The 19,817-nt window shown below is 45.8% G+C and overlaps 1 protein-coding gene across 6 annotated transcripts in view; it reads right to left on the reverse strand.

The window, feature by feature from the left end:
* The window catches only part of RNF152 (ring finger protein 152), a 69,071-nt gene extending 51,610 nt beyond the window's left edge, over positions 1 to 17,461 (reverse strand). For 2 of the 6 annotated variants that reach the window (XR_014795422.1, XM_084888895.1), the window contains exons 1-2: positions 17,225 to 17,395; positions 15,901 to 16,025 (exon numbers count right to left, since the gene is read on the reverse strand). The gene's annotated coding sequence lies outside the window, so the exon portion shown is untranslated. Of the gene's footprint in view, positions 1 to 15,900; positions 16,026 to 17,224; positions 17,396 to 17,425 lie in introns of those variants that run through there. The other 4 variants (XM_084888897.1, XM_084888896.1, XM_084888899.1 and 1 more) reach the window with 4 other exon arrangements.
* Between the last annotated feature and the right edge of the window lie 2,356 nt (positions 17,462 to 19,817).

Here is a 19,817-nt window from a genome sequence, read left to right on the forward strand (position 1 = left end):
AATTAAGTTTCAGAATATACAGCTTCATATCCACATCCTTCCCATCCCCCAAACCACCAATGGCTTCCTGCCAAACAAATCCAAAACCCCTGTTCCCACCAACATTTCTCATCTTTTCCCCATTAGTCTGACACACAGCTCTACGACCCAGTCACAGTGCATTATTTGTTGTCCAGAAGACAAGATCCACCCTCCCCTACCACCTTGGTTCTTCAGGAATGCCACTCCGCAAGCCCACGTGTCCAGATGACTGCCTACCCTTTGAGGACATCATCAAATGCTACTTCTTCTAGAAAGCCATTCTGAAACCTCTAACAATCTTTCCCTCTCTAAACTCCAATAGCACTTCGTCCAGAACCACCTGGCATGTGAGTTCCTTGTGTACCTGTATTCCTACTCCTACAGGAGTAACCTCCTAAAGGAGCATCTCTGTATGAAAATAATCAAACCGATGTTCTAAGTAAGTCAGTACTTTCTTGTTAGGAGAAATTATGCCAGGAGTTATGGAAGACATAAGAGTATCAGCTGATAGCTGCTTTGGAAAATTATGTTCAACCCGTGCAAAAGAAATAAGCCCATGTAATAATAATAACTTTGTTTAATCATCATATACAGATGTTAGCTAAAGCCATCAAAATATAGGACACTTCAAAGAAAGTGAGTCTCCTTAAAAGAAGGAAAAATCTGCCAGGACCGGTTTGGCTCAATGGGTAGAGCGTCGGCTTGGGGACTGAAGGGTCCCGGCTTCGGTTCCGGTCAAGGGCATGTACCTTGGTTGCGGGCATAACCCCAGTAGGGGGTGTACAAGAGGCAGCCGATCGATGACTCTCTCTCATCGATGTTTCTAACTCTCTATCTCTCTCCCTTCCTCTCTGTACAAAATCAATAAAATATTTAAAAAAAAAAAAAAAAAAAAGAAGGAAAAATCTGAGGTAGCATACCACAGTGGCTTCTAGCACAAACTCTCATGCCATTCAGGCTGGGTTCTGATCTCAGCCCTGACGCTTACTCTCTGTGACCTTGGGTAAGTCAGTTAGTCTCACCATGCTTCAATTTCTTATAAATAAATTAAAATAAAGATATTAATAAGACTGTGAGAATTATGCACATATTGTATGCAAAACACTTAGAGCCTGGCACATAATTAGTGCTATGCATGTTGGTTAGTCTTATTATCATTGTGGAAATGTTTTCTATGGGAAGAATAAAGAAACAAGAATCAGCTATTTGACAGTTCAGATGCCTAGCCAGATTTTTACTAGACTTGACCATCTTAAAATCGTCAAGTCAGATTTGCTCTATTCCCTGACAAGGGATGTTTTGACTGACAGGTAGGATGGTATTCACTGGGGGTGGCTCTTGTACAGTTGATTGAATGCTGTGAAAACAGAGCAGGCTGCAAGACCATTGTATCAAACACAAAGCTTTTAGCCATTGAGGGCTGGCCCACAAACAGCCATTGTTTGCCATAAACAACCCACTGTAGCCATCCAGATGGGTGCCAAATGAAGCCCATTGACTTACCCATTTTGGTCAGTGGCTCTGCATAGACACACCACAAATGCAATTAATTGCTGCAAAAGAAATCTAGAACTATGCACTGAATTATATCTGATAAGCAAGGTTTTAAGTTCAGCTTTTTAAAGGACACTAATCCACAGCATTCAGTAGCACTAAGCTTATATGAGTCCGTTTCAAAGGCCATCACATCATACAGTGATTTATTTATTAGCGGTGTGGGAAACAGTTGTGACTGGAGGGTACCAACATCTGTCATTTTCCCTCAAAATTTTTAGAACACAAACATAAATTGCCACAAATATCTCAACTTGAACTTGCATTGCTGGTACATATTCATACACAGTAAAATGAAAACTGTTGGACACTGCTTTATTATTTTTTACTAAAATTACTTATAGTTCATTACTGACATGTTAGAATGATTAGAGTGATAAAATAACAAATTCAAGTTTATCATCTCATTTTCTAATAAAAATAGAAATTATAAGAATTATGGCAATAAGACTGGTGCTACACAAGAACAAACAAAAAATCTGTCTCTTTTTCCAAGGTTGGAATCTCTGTTTTTATTCATTCACTAGTTGGAATATAAACATGGCTGCTTCAGCAAAGTATCTTCATTCCAAGTGTGAGAGGTTAGACAAGTTAGACTGACTGCCAAAATAAACACCCCAAAATCTCTCTGGACTAAGGCAATAATGGTTTGCCTTAATCTTCTTCATACTGCATTCCAGAGCAGCTTCACAAAGAAGGCTCTGCTCTACACCGTCATTCAGGACCCAGGTTCCTTCCACCTTGTGGCTCCATCATACTCTAGGACCTCAGCATTCACCCCTGCAGCTGGCCAGCAGACCAGAAAGAGCAAGTATGAAAAAGGCACCCCATTCCTAACTGCCTCTCATTTTTACATACATCCTATCCTGTCAGTGGGAACCAGTCCTGTGGTCCATTTAGATGCAGAAAGTAATCTGTACAGTGGTTGTCAACTAGGGGTCATTTTGACTCCTGGGGACATCTGGCAATATCTGGAGACATCTTTGCTTGCATCTGGTGGGTAGAGAAAGTCCAGAGATGCTATATCCCACAGTGGGCAGGACAGTTTCCCTACAAGAAAAAAATTATCTGGTCCCAGATATCAATAATGTTGAAATTTGGTAAGCATCTAGCCAGTCACCACAATCACTCAACAATGCTCAGGTCTAGCACTAGTTTCCACTAACATGCACTCAACTTGACCCCAACAAATCTACATTATGGATAGTTTGTTTATTCATTTGCTTCTGTTCTCCCATTCATTCATCCAAACTCCTAACCAAATCAAGGTCCCTAAGGACAAAGAATTCACAATGGAGCAGGGGTGCAACCATATTCAGAATTATTACACACAGGTGTAAGTGGGAAGTGGGATTAAAAAGAACAAACAGACGAAACTGGTTTGGCTCAATGGATAGAGCGTCGGCCTGCGCACGGAAAGGTCCCAGGTTCGATTCCGGTCAAGGACATGTACCTTGGTTTCGGGCACATCCCCAGTAGGGGGCGTGCAAGAGGCAGCTGATGAATGATTCTCTCTCATCGATGTTTCTAACTCTCTATCCCTCTCTCTTCCTCTCTGTAAAAAAATCAATAAAATATATTTTAAAAAAAGAACAAACAAAAGGAAAGTTAATTCTGTCTGAAAGGGTTGGGGATGACCCATAGGGCAGATGAAATGAGAGGGAAATCTTCACAAATATAGTTACAACTTCCATCAAGATGTTGTGGGTTTTTTGGTGGTTTTTTTTTTTTTTTTGGGGGGGGGGGGGTTGGGGGGGAGCGGCAGGGTATAGTGAGGGGATGACCCAGGGAAAGGGAACTGCATGAACAAAGCAAAGACAATATGAAAGGATATAATTTATTCCACTTTCTGACATGGGGGAAAATAGTAACTGGGATAGGAGGGGATTTTTGTTGAAACATGTTTTAATGCTGTATTCATAAACGTTTTCAGCTCCTGGCAGCTGATCGAATCGCTCACACCTACATTCTATAGAGTGGACCCTCCAGAAACATTTCACACCACCACACTTTACAGACACTTGTTAGCATAGGGCAAAGCTCAGGTAATAACCAGAAATCTCACTGCAAATTTCCCCAAAAATAGTCCATCGCCAACTCTTTCAAATAACCAGGCCTCAAAGTCACATCAAATCACCAAAACCATCCACCTTGGTTCCCAAAGATAGGACAGTTTAGAAGTCAAGCCTCTTAAATTATGTTACACTGAACCTGTTTAAGTTTTCACCTCTTCCATTTCTTAATCTCAATGGTGAATGTGGGTCCCAGGATGAGATTAAGAATATGGACTACCAGACTCTCATATCCCAGCTCTGGCATAAACTCACCTCAGTTGCTAGGCTCACCTACCTCCCCAATAACACACTTACAGTGCTTAGCACTACACCTAAAGCATATAATATCTAAATACTATTACCCTTGTACTATGGTTAGATCCTCCACCTCCAAAATTGTTATAAATTGTTATTGTGTAACCTAACATAGTTTGGGAAAGAAAATATCTGATCAACTTCCATGTCATTTTGTAGATCATTAAGAACAATTGATTGCAATTTGCTTTGGGCAAGATGTTTTTCATTCCAGAGCCAACATCTCAGTGTAAGACAACAGTTGTTCTTGATTTTGAACCTAAACTTGAATTTTAAAACTGCCATATTCCTACACAAATATTTACCCTTATTAGTCTCTTTACTTACTCTTCCTCCCTCAAACTGTTGTCTCCCTCTCTCACTCTCTACTTGTCTTATTTTAACTGTGATCAGCTTTGGGAAAACAAAGTGTATTGAGCTGTTAAGTACTATAGATTATATTGAACATACCAGTCACCTAGTTCTAAAAAGCCTCATAAAAGGAAGAAATTTGTTTCTTTACAAGTCGGAATCTCAAAGGAGAAGTTAAAATGAGGGAATGGACTGCAGAACCCAGAGGGGAGCCAGCGTGTTCAGAATCGCTTCCTCCGATGCTGGGGCAAGAATTCCACATCGCAGCCCACCAGCCATTTATTTCTAAGATTTCAGTCTAAGTGACACCCCATTCACTTGTACCGAAAGCAGTAACAGAATCTAATGGTCCTGCCCTTTGCAATAAGTCAGAGGTAAGGAATTAGATGAAAGCTGAGGAAAATGGAACCAGGCTGAATCCCGTTTAGACTTCACAACTAACTGTTAGAGCCCTCCTAATTTCCGAGGAATTCTGAGTTATTCTAAGAGGAGCATGTTAAAGACAGGTTTGCTGTATCTACAGACAGGTTCCACAAATAAGGTGAAATAAGTCTGGAGGAAAATTCAACATGTTCTTTTTTTTTTTTTTTTTTTTTTTAAATATATTTTATTGATTTTTTACAGAGAGGAGAGAGGGATAGAGAGCTAGAAACGTCGACCAGCTGCCTCTTGCACACCCCCTACCGGGGATGTGCCCGCAACCAAAGTACATGCCCTTGACCGGAATAGAACCTGGGACCTTTCAGTCCGCAGACCGATGCTCTACCACTGAGCCAAACCGGTTTCGGCTCAACATGTTCTTTTTAACTTCTTAGTGAAGACATTTTTCTGTAAATGAGCTTCTTATTGGGAAGTATGACCACCAAGGGATGCAATTCTCAAGTACTTTATTATTTTATCATAATTCCAAGGTGTGTGAAGGATTAATTTCTGATAGGCCTGATTCCAGTGTTGGGGGGGGAAAAGTGAACTACTGACTCTGAAAAGAAACACTAATTCTTTGAATTGATGTTTTTCATTTGGTGCACTAAATGAAATAAAAGTAATTTATTAAATGAATTCTGTTTGCCTAAAAGATTCCCCTTTTTCTTAGACGAAGTAATAGACCATGAAGAACTCTGGCTTATCGAGAACATAAAGAATATATCTTGGCAGACATACCGATTACGGGGAAATTTGACAGAAGGGGTGACGTAGATGCCTAGCAATTGCCTTCAGGTGCTCTGTGGATGGGATTCACAGGACTGGCGACCGGCCAGCTCACGACTGCTCATGACTTGTTGCTGGCACTAGGCTGCTGGTCCAGCCCGCACACCAACCTAACACCCCCAGATAACCAGTTTCACTTCCAAGGAAGAAACAACACAAAGGGTTATTGTTTGAGACATCAGCTAAACACTGGGAAAAGGGTGTCTTATCTAAGGGTCTTATCCATTGCCCTTGTGTGGGTGGAATAAACTTTTCTCTGCCCTCCAGGTTCTTCTGGATGGTCTGATAATCAAATAGACAGAAGACAAGATTAGCAAGAGGAAGCAACCAAAAACAGAAAGTCAGAGACACTCCTCCAGCCCCCTACGCAGGAGAGGTTCAGAGGCAGAAAGAGGCAGACAGGTATGTAAGACATCCAGAGCTAGGGATGAGGTCATGCACTTTGGGGGAGCTTCAAAAGGTCACTGCAGGATGATAAGAGCAGATGTTTAGTAAATAAAAGTTGCCCTGCCACATAGGTGGGTCAACAATCTCTTACTATGGCCAAGGTCACTAATTCAAGTTCTTCTAGATAGTAACAGGCGTGGGCAGAAGTTTTTTGAGCCTGAAGCTAAAATTGTCATTAGTTCAAAACAATCCACCACAGAACGTCCAATACACCATCAATCTCAGGAGTTAGAGATTCAGAGAGAAGGAATACCAGGAGTCAGGGCTTCAGACATCTCCACTCAGTAGTATGGCACAGGCCTGCTTCCCTTCCCAGCCCATCATGGCGCGAACAGACTCACTAGGAAATCTCTCCCGTCTCTCTGGGCGGAGAGCACTGGGCACTGTGTTCACAAGCACCCCCATCACAGTCCACACTATGCTCATGTTCAAAACATGGGCACATCCCAGAAGCATCCTAGCTGCAAAAGAAAAAGGCAACTTGTCTGCCAGCATCATGTGGTTCCACCAAGAAGAAGAAAAAAAAGTCAAGAAGAGCAGAGGCTGCCAAACCGGTTTGGCTCAGTGGATAGGGCATTGGCCTGTGGACTGAAGGGTCCTAGGTTCGATTCCAGTCAAGGGCATGTACATTGGTTGCGGGCATATCCCCAGTAGGAGGTGTGCATGAGGCTGCTGATTGATGTTTCTCTCCCATCAATGTTTCTAACTCTCTATCCCTCTCCCTTCCTCTCTGTAAAAAAAAATCAATAAAATATTAATTTTTTTAAAAAAAGAAGAGCAGAGGCTCATACATAAATACACTCCAGACATTAGTGCGCCGAGAAACCCAGAGCAGATCTAGGTTCATGCATTTTCAAATTAGCTCCCAAAGGGCCCAGACGGAAATCCTATAAGCACCAACCCAGACGGAACTAAAACCCCACTCTTCCAAGTTATTTCTGAAGAATTGATTACACCATTCCTTCAACAAGTGCCTGCAGTATACCAAATCCTGTGCCACTCAACCCTACCAAGCACAGCGATACCACTGTTGAAGTGTAATTTCTTAAAGATCCCATTAATTTTACATTTAACTTGTATTGTCTAGCTTTCTTGCCTTTATTAAACAGCTATCTTCCTTAAAATAATAATAATCCCATTCCAAAAAGCAGATTCATAAATTAGGGGACTGACAAAGCCACACTGCCTGCACCTGTCTATCCTGCCTTCTCCCCTGCCCCTTCTCTGAGGGTGGCTGTCTTTGTCTAACGATGAAAAACATCCACAAAGCCTGACTCAGGGTTCCGAGCAATCACAGGACAAGGACAGGACCCCTAAGAAGAGTGAGCAAACTACCCTGGGTCTCCTGGGATTGTTCTGGTTTTAAGTGGAAAGTTTTTCCACCCAGGTATCCTCTTAGTGCTGGACAAACTGAGTCCAGACCTAGGAGAGGGAGGTCCCTTGTAGGAGGTCCTTGGTTTGCTGGAGAGGAGTGAAGCCACAGGAGAAAAAAGGTGGTGTCCTTGGGCTGTGGGCTGTCTCAGAACAAGCTCTCTCTGGCTTCCTCAGAAGGCCTATCATTTTCAACTCTGGGCCATTTAAACAAAGCTTTACAAAGGCTCTCATGACAATGACACAGAAGAAATTCCTCATAAATGCCAAAGGCTGTAGTTATTTGGATGTGGTTATTTATCTCAGTGGCTAGTTTAAGAGCTTCTTCCATTTAGACCAAACTGTTCATCCTGAGATTTCCAGCACAATGACTGCTGGATGGTAGATGCTGAATAAAATGGAGTTCAATCACATTTCCATTTATGTAGCACTTGTGGTATAAGGCAACACTTCATATGAATGACCTCACTCTTACAATAACTCCACGAGGTTGATTGTCTCCCATTTTACAGATGAAGAAACAAAGGTTCAGTCAGACCATATTCACTAAAGGTCATTATGGCAGAGCTCAAATTTGAATTCAAACTCCTCTCGCTTGAAAATGTTTAGAAGCCCTGGCCTGGCAGTTTGGTTAGAGCATCGTCCCAATGAAAGTATAAACAAACAACAAATCTATCTACTCTCTCTCTCTCTTCCTTTCTCTCTGTAAAAATCAGCATAATGTTTTTAACTACTCAACTGAATTTGAATCAAGTAACGTGGGCATATATGGCAAGAGAATCAAGAATTGAAAGAAAAGTATCAGATTCATTTCTTTTATTCTCTGCCCTTTTTACCTTTACCATTGCCTAAAAAGCAGAAAATCAAATTTATTATGAGTTAAGTTCATTCACATGTTAAGTTACAGCAAGGCAGATATTTTAGTTAGAATTTTGCAGAATTATGCCTGGCAAACAGTAGGCACTCAATATTTAAGAAAATTTAATAAAAACAATTGTATACCTAAATCATTGGTGTTGTGTTTCCAATGCTATTTTATCCACCCCCACAGGTGAAAAGATATATTCTGAAGCATCCGTGTGGAGCAGTAATGGATCGACAGGTACTTACCACAGTTCAAAATGGCTTTCAACCTGCATGACTGAATTAGCTGGTACCACATGAAATGACAGTAATCCTTATGTTTCAGGCAACAAAGGAGCAAATTCTCTCAACAAAGTACTCTATCCAGTGCTCTCCAACCACTTTTAATCTCATATTAACCTGTAAGGAAGCAATTTGCAAACCTGCTCCAGAGCAATACAACTGCACAAGAACATTACACTAAATACTTTGTTTGGGGACATTTATCTTAGTTCCATTCACTATTTGTCAACCTGAGAACATTTTAATGTTAATGTATTCCTGGCCATTTTCTCCAAGCAGTAGAGCACATTCCCTCTTTCATAATAATACCATCCATAATGATCAAGCATTCCAAGATGATCTTCTAGTCCTGGCAGGTTTGGCTGGTGGAAACTGTGTCCTGGCCTGCAGACTGAAGGATCCCAGGTTCCATTCCCAATCGAAGGCACATGCCCGGGTTGCCATCTCGAGCCCCAATAAGGGTCGAGCAGGAGGCGGCCCATCAATGATTCTCTCTCATCATTAATGTCTGTCTGTCTGTCTGTCTGTCTGTCTCTCTCTCTCCCTCTTTTCCTCTCTGAAATCAATAAAAACATATATATTTTTAAAAAGATATTCTATCAGGTGGGTGATATTCAAAAGAAGTTAGGTAAAACAGATATCTATCACAAAGGCACTCATGACCACAACTTATAATAATTAGGAAGATATGTTAGCCAGTTGTAGGCAACTGTTACCTGCTGGTGTCAAACCCAAACAGCACAGCCTGCTCCTTAAGATTGTGGGTGACCAGGTGGGGTGCAAAGTTCTAATACTGCTTGCTTTATGTCACCAAGAGGGTGTTCTTGTTTTGTTGTTGCTTTGGAAGAAGCCGGCTAATTGAAGTTGTAAAACAGACCGTCAATAACAATTCATTTTGTTAGAATGATAATCCTCATAGAGCCCATTCTCCTCCCAACCACTGGTATGCAGGCTGTAGCCTGGCAGCTCTATCTAATAATTTGATTCAATTTTTAATCATTATTAATGCAAGTATGCAAAGCTCTTAAAAATAAGTCTCTCTTAAAAGTCCCTTTAAATCTATAGACCAAAAGTATATATAATTCCTTTATCACAGTAAGTCAAAATCATTTCTGTATTGTAAATGATTATTTACTGAGCCCTTTACTTTGTACAAATACGGGAGGGGAGGAGGAGGAGAGGTACAAATAGGGTCAAACCTCATCTAATCTTAAAGATTTTGCAAAGGAACTGAGATCCTGCTGGTCCTGGTCTCTACATCTACCAGCTCGAAGAGGGATGCGTACCCCTCATCCTCTCCCCCTACTCAGCAATGACTGGAAGAGTCCTGTTCACTAGGACTCCGGTGATGTGTGGCTTGATGATAAAAAAAACACAAAACATCCTGAGACATCTTTTTACTACACCTCCCTTTAGCTTGAGTGGGTTTCTTCTTTTGTTTTTAGCATATTTTATTGATTTTTTACAGAGAGGAAGAGAGAGGGATAGAGTTAGAAACATCGATGATAGAGAAACATCGATTAGCTGCCTCTTGCACACCCCCTACTGGGGATGTGCCTGCAACCAAGGTACATGGCCTTGACCGAAATCGAACCTGGGGCCTTTCAGTACACAGGCCGACGCTCTATCCACTGAGCTAAACTGGTTTCAGCTTGAGTAAGTTTCTGTATTTTGCAATTAAACAGAAACAAAAAGACACATCAATCTTAGGTGATAATACAAGACAACATATGATAAGTGCCCTCTGTAAAATGAATGAGTGAATGTTGAATGAAATGAAAGATGGAGGCAACTTTGCCAGAGAACTTTGGAGTGAAGGACTGGTAAGTTCCGAAGTGATAGAGTTAACTTCTTCAGACGAGTTAAGAGCAGAATCCACCTTTAAAGATGGGGTATAGAGAGAAGACACAGTAGGCCACAGAATGTTCCAAAATTAAGAAAGAGGCTATGCAAAGTGTTTTTGAGAAACAGTAGGTTAACTACCCTAGCTAATGGGGTGGTTTAAAATCAGGCAGAGCAAAAGTCAAGGTTGGAATAGCTTTTAAGAAAAGAATATGAGCTTCTCCCCCCTCCCACAAACAACAAAAACCATAAGCCACTGAAGGTTATTACACAGGGAACAAACAATTAAACAGCGTGCTATTGTAAGGGTTTTTTATAATATGAATTGCTAGTGGGAAGCCAAGAGGTAAGGGTACTCACAGTAATAGCCCAGAGAGAAACAAGACTCTCAGTCAGGATGGGGCAGTAGCAAATTAAGGGAAAGGTGGGAACTGTCACTCAGGAGGGACAGCTAACCCATTCATAAACAGAATATCAATATAATAACAATGCTCCCTATTTCCACAGTGTCTACCTGTCAAAGCTTTTACCAAAATCTCATTAATTCACAGAAGTTCAGTGAAGAGTGTATCCATATCCAGTGTGATTATTTGAATTTATAAATAGGAACTAAGCCAGAAAAGTCACATTTCCTGGTAAGTAGGAGTAAGATGGGAAAAGCAGAAGTAGAAAAAAAAGCACAGAATAGCCATGGTCGGCAAACTGCGGCTCGAGAGCCACATGCAGCTCTTTGGCCCTTTGAGTGTGGCTCTTCCACAAAATACCACAGCCTGGCGAGTCTATTTTGAAGAAGTGGCGTTAGAAGAAGTTTAAGTTTAAAAAATTTTGGCTCTCAAAGGAAATTTCAATTGTTGTACTGTTGACATTTGGCTCTGCTGACTAATGAGTCTGCAGACCACTGGAATAGGGCATCTGTGATTCCACTTTATCCCAACTTTATCCTGACTTTGTCCCAAGGTGGCACATCTGCATTTGCCCCACATCTGACCTCTCATTTTGACCCCTTTTTTGCATGAAGGTCTGAAGGTCTGACATTCCAGGAAGTCCCCGTGATGTTAGAATAACTTTTATCATTCAGGGCATTTGCAATGAGTTTAATCTATGCAGGAATTAACAAATCAATTGGTGAATAAGGAGTCTTTTCCCACTCATCCCCTCCCTTCCCAGCACAGCACAAGCAGCTTCCCTGCCCCCTCTACCCACCCACCCCCACCCCCAGATCCACAAGGAATACCCTCTCAGCCTCAAGCAGCCATACAAGGTCAGACCAGGAAATCCCAGGCTGAGAGGCACTCAAAGGAAATGCAAGTTGCATATACACAACTTGAGGCCTTCCTCTTTAAGTCTGACAATGACTAAGTCAAGCAGAAGTAGAAAATCCTTTAAAACAAGTGCTTATCTTATCCAAATTGTGACTTCTATCATTAAGGCCGACCCTGGACTACCCAGCGCAGCTCCAGAAGCCATGAGGGAAGGGGCAGGAAAACCAGCGCCTCTTCCTTTCAGGCTGTGACTTTGGCCCTGGCAGCACCAGGAACCACAAGTTCATTCCACAAGTGTCCACCTAGCCAGCTTTGTTAGGAAATTAAAGTGGTGGGAAGTCAGAGGCCAAACAAAATATAGAAATGTATTTTGGAGCTTCCCAAATATATTCCAAGATTAGTCCCTCAGGGCTTAATTTTCCCTCTCAGTCTGTCCTAGCTCTCAGCCCAAGCCTACACTGGTTCTCGGAGGTCAAGGCTATATCTGGTTCCCCTAGTGGCTGCTCATCTCCCACTTCAGAAGTTTTTTGGGTGCAACCATTAGTTACTCAAGGGACACTGGGCCAGGGGGCAGCCTCTGTGTTCTCAGGTCAACACCCATGTCCTCTAGTCACTGTGACTTGAGGGCTAAGGTCAGCTCACTCTGTCACCTGTCTGTTTATGACTTCATCGAGTTGATTGAGTCAGAAGCAATACTATTCTGTTCAATTCCATGCTTTTGCTAAAAGTCCTCATCAAATCCTAAAAATTCTAACCCATGCATGTATTTATCACAACATGAACCGAGATATTTGAGTGACCAGCACTTCCCACAGCCAAATCTCTCTACCAGCCATCAACTGCTTGATCCAGAGCTCTTTGTAATGCCCGTTTCACCCAACTGTTTGTAGGGAGCGTGCAGCAAGAAAGGCCTTAAAACTTACCATCACAGCCAGGACCGGTTTGGCTCAATGGATAGAGCGTAGGCTTGGGGACTGAAGGGTCCCGGCTTCGGTTCCGGTCAAGGGCATGTACCTTGGTTGCGGGCATAACCCCAGTAGGGGGTGTGCAAGAGGCAGCTGATCGATGACGCTCTCTCATCGATGTTTCTAACTCTCTATCTCTCTCCCTTCCTCTCTGTATAAAATCAATAAAAATATATTTTTTAAAAAAAAAAATTACCATCACAGTCACCATGGTTGCTGATGGAAATACACACGCACCAGAACTCTCCAAATCGCTCTTTCTAAACATCAAAGTGGCAAGAGTGTGATACAAGGCTACCCTCCCCACACCCTTCCTTGCCTGTTCTAGGTCCCATCTGTTACCCTCATCTTTGTGGATGAGGCCACCCCCTGGTTGATGCTAGGCCCTTTGCCACTTTTTCTACCCTGAGCTGTTCCAAACAAACTCAGGAAGTCTTAGACAAGCGGCAGATGGTGAGGGAGAGAAAGTCTGTAGGTAACACCTCTTGGTTACATAATGCTAAGCACCGAACCTCCTAGAATCAACCAGCCTTGGAAATATCTCCTGGCCTAGCACTTCAGAATAAATAACTATGCAGAAAGAGAAAAATTTATCATTTTTCACTTGATGACCAGTGTACAGTCATATTAGATTAGGGCAAAACTAGATTAAGATATGTATCACTCATTCATTCATTCATTCATTCCACTGATTCTTGTGTAATGCCTAGTACACCTACAAAGCATTAAGCTAGGCCCAGTAGGTATACACTTTATGAAGTTGCCTAGGCCACATTACTTGTGGAAGCTATTAGTGCTGCTCCCTACATCCCGTTTTCCCTTTCCAGTACAAGAAATATTGAATTGTGGTTAAATGGGGTCACAGTGCTAGGCCTGGCAGTGGCAATGCAAGTCACTTCTGGGTCAGATCATGTCATGAAAACAAGATTCTCTAGCTTCCTTTCCAATGCTGCGGGGATCTTGGAAGCACCCGAGATCACACCTCCGTCGATTTGGGTCCTTGAGTGACTACAATGAGCAGGACTACCTGCTGACCACACTGGACACACACCACAGGAAAGAAACTAAGACTCAGTACTCAGCCACTGAGATGTGGAGGTTATTTGTTACTGCAGAATAACCTAACCTATCTTGCTGATACATTACTAGTTTAAAAAGAGAGCAACCTGCAAAGACGCCCTCCTCCCCCACCCCCTCTGTTTTCTAAATCAGGATTATTCAGAAAAGCAGACTCTGTTTCAAAATTCAAGTGCAGCCAGGAATGAATAAAACCTTGAAATGCGGAGGGTGCCGACAGGATGGACACATTCAAACAACCCTGAAAGAGTAAGGAATGAAAACAGAATGACCTTTCAACAACAGTGCAACCTAACCATTCGTGAGATTCAGCTGAAGAGTTGAAAGGCTCTGAAGAAAAGGTCACCTTCTCACAACAGGCCCAGTCACTTACAGAGTAGTGAGCGCCCCAAGGAAAGAGGCATTCAAGGAAAGGCTGAATGGCCATATGCCCCCTCCTCAGAAGTCAAAGACTAGTCTTCCTCTCTTTCTCACTAGCTATCATTGAACTTAACAAGCATCAGGTCATCATTTCTCGATTACCCTGTAAGCTCCCTGAAGGTGGCTCATTTTTATATGGTCACACCACACCCCCACTCCTTGGCCTTTATCACAAGGCCCATTATTTACTAGGTGCTTGATAAACATCTGCTGAGTGAATTAAATGAATGCTGAAGTTAGAGGTCTGGAGGCAAAGGTTGGTCTAATAACCTCTAGGGCTGCCCCTACTACCTAAAGCTACACACAGTACTGCAGACATCTGGGGGCGGGGAAAACCTCCACCTAAAAAAAGTAAAAATAAAATAAAAATCGAACAGCAACACGACACTTTATTGTGATTTATTATTACTACACATAATTTAAAGCCACAGTGACACCTAACACTGCCCTATGTTCATCTTTGTTCCTGGACACGCATTTTACATGTGCAGGTAGCTGTTTTCTCCTGCGGAACTGTGTGTGTGTGTGAGGTATTTATTTTTTCTATTAAAACACACACACCACACCCTTTGTTTCTATTGCATTGTTACATTCCCTATTACCAACATCACGTGGTTTTTCTTCTTGCAGGAACACAGCACACGCCCTGCATTATTGCTGACATAAAAACTGTCAAAATACCTCTATCCAAACAGCATTACAAATCTGATCTAACACCTTGGCCTTTGTTTCAGCTGGGACTGGGTAACTCACCTACTTCCCCCAGTGATTCCGGCATGCTTAGAGGAGAAGGATAAATGCCAGTGTCACTATATTTTTTTTTTTAAGTCACCTCTCAAGACAAAACTACCCTGGAGGTGAAGGACAAATCTTTCAAGTTATTTTATTTTTTTAAGGGTTTGGAGGGGAGGGGCGGGGGGACAGAGAATCTGCCACAGATACTGTGCTGCTGCCACTGCTGCAGAGCAAGCAAGAACACCAGTAACCAGTAGCCTGTAGTCCTCAGCAGCCCCTCCTTCCCACAAGACAAACCCCGAGTCCATGTCCATAGCCATGCTCATCCCCTGGACGCGGGGACCCTGCCCTCTAGGAGAAAATGCCAGTGCCAAGGTGTCCTACTGCTGTCTGAAGGTTACGTTTTCATTGAGCTCTTTCAAGATAACCCCAGATCTGGTTAGGTGGCCGTCAAAACAGGACTATCCTTGGAAAGAAAAGAACAGGCCAGAGTTTTTGGAAAAGAACCAACAATCTAAAGATAAAATGCAGACCGAGAGCCTAATGGTTCACAGCTTTATAAATGGAAACTTAACTAAAGCTCTGTTTTCTGTCCTTTCCGCCTCCCCAACAGCCCTCCCTCCCACCTCCCAGGAACTTACAGCTGGCAGGGTGATGCTGCAAACACTATTATTACAAGGAAGGAATGGAGGAGAAACATCATAAGAAAGTCACTACATTTGACCGGCGCTCTCATGGAGCACCAGTCCAATTTGCAATCAGCCTTAGGATGACACCTTCTCAACAAACACTATGTCCCACTGAAGCCAAAATATATTACTACAGATAAGAAAGCAAGTATCTATCCAAACCCCGCATTCAGATACAACTATGTATTGATTATTATATCAACATTCTCATCCAAAGAAACCAGGTGTCATTTACACAGCCCCAAAGGCACCCTGCCTGCCCTCAACGACTTCAAAAGGAAGATTTGAAGTCACCAGCGATTTCTTTCCAGCAGCCCCCACTCCTCACATGGTATGTGATGCAGAAAACACCCCGCCGGCCCCGTGCCAAACACTGTTGGCCCAAAGGACCCATGGACACCCAGGCGGCTACCCAGATTATTTGGGAGGAAGAGGGGGTTACCTGAATCTGTCACCGATTCCCTTTCACCCCCTTCTGTCGGATGACATCAAGTGGCAATGGTACGCGTTTGGGGAGGCAAGAGGCTGACAAGCAGGAAGCACAATTGAGTCCGAGCTTTGTTCAGCCTGCGGTGAAATACATGCAGTCGGGGTTAGGTACGCGCAGCAGAGAGAAATCCAAGCTTCCTCCGGGCCGGCGGGGAGCGGGTGCTCCGAGGCGGCGGGGGGAGGCGGCGGAGGTGTGGAGGGCTGGCGGGCTGCGAGGGGGCGGGACGCTCCTAATTGTCTCTCTAGGATAAATAACCACCTCCCCCCACCCCTCATCTGCAGTCTCCCCCGCCCCCCAAGTTCTCCTCTGGCGGTAGCGCCTCTGCTACCAACTGTAATCTCTCAAGAACGAAATACGAGAAAGCGGAGGAGGATAACATCTTGGGGCAAATACACACCAGCAAAACCTACTAGGTACACCCGGCTCCAGGGGAATGCGGGGCGCCCAGCCACCCACACCAGCGCTGCATTCGCGAGCATCCTCTTCTCCCGCACGCCGTCTGCCACCTCACCAAGTCCCTGTCCCTGCTCTGCCGATGTCTCTACTCTTCCCAAAACCAAGCCACGCTCCCCCCACCCACCCCCACCCTAGGCGGGATCGGGGGGCGCCGCTTCTCGGGCAGAGTCCCACGAGCCCAGCCCGCTTTGTCCTGCCGCCGCCCTTCCAGGAGCAGCGCCCCAGGCGCGTGGGTCGGCACAAAAGACCCCCAACATCTGGCCCCTCGCGGCGCCCCCGCCCCCCGGGAGGGGCCGCGGGGCCGCAGGGGGCGCAGGAGGGCAGCCTGTGCGGGCGGGGAAGCCGCGCCCCCGGGGGCTGGCGAGGGGACCCACTCGGGGGTGTGCGGGGCGGGGGCGCAGCCGGGACGCGCGCGGCGCGGGCTGGAGACAGCGCCTTCGGACCGGAGCTCCAGGGGGCATCCGAGGACTCGGCCGAGCCACCAACAGCGCCATCCTCCTCCCTCTCCCCTCCCCAGCCCCCGCCGACAGCCCAACTCCGCCAGCGCCCCGAACAAACGCAACTCCAGGGACCACCTCCCGCGTCCCGGGGCCTCCCCCACGGCGCCCCTCGCCCCTGCTTCCCCGAAACCCCTGCGGCCCCGCCACCTCCATCCACAGGCCAGGAGGTGCCCCTCCGTGCACCCGGCGGCGGCTCCCCTTTCCCGCTTCCCGCTTCCCGCTCCCGGGGAGGCAGACTGGGGGTCGCGGACACCCCCGGGCGCCCCTCTCGCCGCCCCCCACCCTGGAGAGGCAGAGCCGAGGCACAAATCGAAACTCACCGACCTCTCCCGGCGGCGGGCTCGGCACTCCTTATAGAGGCGGCGGCGGAGGCAGCCTTGCCCGGGGGTCCCGGTCCCGGAGCTCCCGCCACCAGCTCCGCCGGACGCGCGGCGCGGAGCCGGGAGAGAGCGCAGGGAGCGCGGCGTCTGCAGCCCCAGCGCCCCGCCCGCCCCGCCCGCCGCGCCGGGGAAGCGCCCCACCTGCCCCGCCGCCCGCCGCGCTCCCGCCGCACTCCGCCGCCCGCCGCTGGGCTGCGAGCCGGAGCTCCCGTGTCGCCGCCCAGACCAACGCTCCGAGCGGGCGGGGGCGGGAGGCCAGACCCGGCTCCCCGCGGTACCGCCCTCCCCGGCGGCTCCTCCTCCTCCAGCCCCGCCCCCCTGCTTGTCCGTCAGTCCGTCTGTCTGTCTGTCTGTCTGTCTGTCTGTTTGGGATCGCAAACCACCCCCGGGGTGAGGAGCTGCCCACTCCCCTTCGTGCCCTCCTCGGCCTGCAACCCCAAGGGCCCAACCTCAGCGGGGACCTCGACGTGGTCTTCTCCACGCGTGAAGGTGGCACCTAAGCTGGAAGGAAGCAGGTGTGAACGGAGGCCGAGCTCAGCTGACAGGAGGGCGGGGCGGGAGGCAGCTGGTCGCCCGCCAGGCCGGCGGGAACCGGTCTGCAGCCCCGGACCGGGGCGCGAGCGAGGGAGGAGTTGAGATCCTCGCGTGAACTCAAACGGCCTGGTTCCGTGTCCCCGCTGATGCTTTCTGGCTGACCCTTAAAGTTCACCTAGTCCAACCCTCGTGGACAGAAGGCCTGGGTGCACCCCCACCGCCCGGCTTCCTTGGATGGGGTAAGAGGAACTCGGAGGTGAAAGTCTGGAGGAATCTGTGGCCGCGCTAACCACTGGGCCTCGAGCCCACCCTAATCTCCACCTTAAAACCGAACTCCTACCACAGGGACGTGCTTAGAATGTCTAGTTCCCACCCACCCACTCACCCCCTAAAAGCAAACAAACAAACAAACAAACAAAAGCAATGATCTCCTGCAAAATAGGAGAATGGAAGAGGGAGTTCGTCGGTAGAGGTTGATGTCCATACTGTCTGGTGCCTTTTTAACAGGTTTCTTTGCAGAATGAAGACCCAGAACGCTGTGCTATGATTGGGAGAGTTAAGCCTTCCAAGCAGCAACAGGTTCCACTGAGGGGTCTGGTAGTCATCCAACAGAGCGGGCTTTATGTCCTCCAGGCGTGTCCCCGGAAAAGAACTGCCATCCTAAACCTCCCCATGTATGGCTCCTGGAAGAGATGATGAGAAGGAAACCCCGTAAACCAAAGGGGGCTCTATGTGAGCTCCTCATGCACTCCACTCAACCATCCTTGTCTTGTTCACAGATAAAACCTGCTAGTAGTGTTTCCAATGTGGTATCACCAAGCACATGGAGAAATCAGTCACCCGGAGACAGATAAAGCCCAATGACTGTCGGTCCTCTCCAGGATCTGTTACAGTTTCACCTGGCTCATAAGTTAGAGCTTCTACCGTATACTTGGCAGCAGTGAAAGTTATATGTGTGTTTAAAAAAGCCTTAGGGATCTTGGAGTAGAAGACTTTAAGAGTATTTTTGGCCTCAACTTTGGGACAGAAAAAAAAATTTTTTTTTTTTTGAGAAACTAATGAGAGTATTGAAAAACTGATGTTGGCCAGGGGCTTAGAATAGGACGGTGAGTTATAACCACCCAAGATTTTACTAGGAAAATGTAGCCTAGAAATATTAAGATTATACCAGAGTGACTTTATACTACTTTTAAGAAACTAATTTCAGGGATCAGTAATGAGTCCAAAACGTTTAAACTTTTTTTCAGCTGCTTTCAAAGCAATTCTCTGGGAGAATTCAAGCATTCAGCATGGTTAGGGGAAAATGCTTCCATCCTTGGTCATTCATTCCCACTGGCTGGTGTTTTAATTCACCTAGCATCATGGGAGTTCTGCCTTCTGTCCAGTCCTGTAAAGCCGTCACACAGAGAAGGTTAATTAACTGGGGCAGACTGGGATAAGCCAGTTCTTAAGGCTAGTTGGGGGGCCAGCGTTGAGCCAGGCAGCAACAGTGTGAGGCAGGGGAGGAACAGGCAACAACATGTCATGGAAACAGATACATAAGTGAAACAGTTCCAAGATCAAGGCAGCTGGGACCAGGTAGTGTTCAGAGCTGCAAGCTCAAAGCTTCCAGAATCCCATTCCCGATGAGGCACTGTCCATGCCTGGGTGAGATAGGATCAAGGCATCATCCCAGGTCTTGATAAAAGTACATTATCAGGGTGGGGTCCCCGCACTGGGGAACAAGATAAGGAGAAGACATTCAGTAATTCATTTAACAAATATTCCTGGAGTTTGGACTATGTGTCAGGAACCAGGGTTAGGACAGAGAAGAAAACAGATCCAAAGCCCTGCCCTCACACAACTTACAGTCTAATGGAGGAAGCAGAGAATACACAACATAATAAATAAGTGAAATAAATTGTATTGGAGGGTGAAAAGGGGGAGGGGAGAAAAATCAAGCAGGGAAGGGGGTTATGATGTTTCCATTGGAGAGGGTTGAAATTTTATTATATATATA

The sequence above is a fragment of the Pipistrellus hanaki genome, assembly GCF_964339955.1.
Source record: "Pipistrellus hanaki genome assembly, chromosome: 6".
Lineage (NCBI taxonomy): Eukaryota > Metazoa > Chordata > Mammalia > Chiroptera > Vespertilionidae > Pipistrellus > Pipistrellus hanaki.